Genomic DNA, 1,382 nt, shown 5'->3' with positions numbered 1-1,382 from the left:
TTCCCTCCATCTTGCCTCCTGAACCCCCATACCAAAAACCCCAAACTCTACTTTTCCACCCTGTGATAACTTCACTAATATTCTACCTAAACTGTTGTGGCTTGCTGATTTTCATACAAGGTTGGTAATTTGCTCCATGGGTCATAATCAAACCCAGAGGTGTTCTGGGCTCTGTGCCAGGGTCTCTGAGCCCCCTGGCAGGGTCCTGGCCATCCTGGACAGCCAGAGGGATGTTCTGGGTCCTGACAAGCAACGTCCCCCATCCCACCATAAACCCACTCAGAACACTCTGTGCTCCACCCTGGCACCCCTGGCAGCCCCAGCAGCCCTGGCAGCCCTGTCCTGCCCACCTGGGCACACACGCCTGGAGCTGGTGTGGGGTATTGGAGAATCTTGGGGGATGTTGGGGATGCTGAGGGAAGCTGGGGGTGTTGGGGGATACTGGGTATTCCAGGATGGGGAATTCTAGGGGGGTGCTGAAGGGATGTTTGTGGATCAGGGAGAATTTTGGGGGGATATTGGGGAATGTTTGAGGATACTGGGGGATTTGTGGGGATGCTGAGGAGAGGTTTGAGGATGTTTGGGGGATGTTGTGGGATGTCAGGGAGATGTTGAGGGGCTGTTTGGGGATGTTGAGGAAAATGCCGGCGGTGTTGGGGGCTGTGGAAATGCGGGGGAGGGGTTTGGAGGATGCTGCAGGAGGTTGGGGGGATGTCAGGGGGATATTGAGGGGCTGTTTGGGGATGTTGAGGAAAATGCCGGCGGTGTTGGGGGCTGTGGAAATGCGGGGGAGGGGTTTGGAGGATGCTGCAGGAGGTTGGGGGGATGTCAGGGGATACTTAAGGGATGTTTGGGGATGTTGGAGAATTTTGGGGCCATATTGGGGAATGTTTGAGGATACTGGGGGATTTGTGGGGATGCTGAGGAGAGGTTTGAGGATGTTTGGGGGATGTTGTGGGATGTCAGGGAGATGTTGAGGGGCTGTTTGGGGATGTTGAGGAAAATGCCGGCGGTGTTGGGGGCTGTGGAAATGCGGGGGAGGGGTTTGGAGGATGCTGCAGGAGGTTGGGGGGATGTCAGGGGATACTTAAGGGATGTTTGGGGATGTTGGAGAATTTTGGGGCCATATTGGGGAATGTTTGAGGATACTGGGGGATTTGTGGGGATGCTGAGGAGAGGTTTGAGGATGTTTGGGGGATGTCTGGGGATGCTGAGGGGATGTCGGGAGGATGCTGCAGGGCTGTTTTGGGATGTTGAGGCAAATGCTGGGGGGGTGTTGGGGGTTGTGGAGATGCTGGGGAGAGGTTTGAGGATGTTTGGGGATGTTGTGAGATGTCAGGGGGATGTTTGGGGATGTTGAGGTAGATGGGGGATGTTGGGGG

At 55.5% G+C, this 1,382-nt stretch overlaps 1 protein-coding gene across 1 annotated transcript in view; it reads left to right on the top strand.

Moving 5' to 3' along the window:
* GPR37L1 (G protein-coupled receptor 37 like 1) overlaps positions 1-1,382 on the top strand; it is a 24,408-nt gene that overhangs the window by 17,302 nt on the left and 5,724 nt on the right. The window lies entirely within an intron of this gene.

Source organism: Geospiza fortis, unplaced genomic scaffold (assembly GCF_000277835.1).
Source record: "Geospiza fortis unplaced genomic scaffold, GeoFor_1.0 scaffold26, whole genome shotgun sequence".
NCBI classification, from domain to species: domain Eukaryota; kingdom Metazoa; phylum Chordata; class Aves; order Passeriformes; family Thraupidae; genus Geospiza; species Geospiza fortis.
This window is presented reverse-complemented; position numbering and strand designations above follow the sequence as displayed.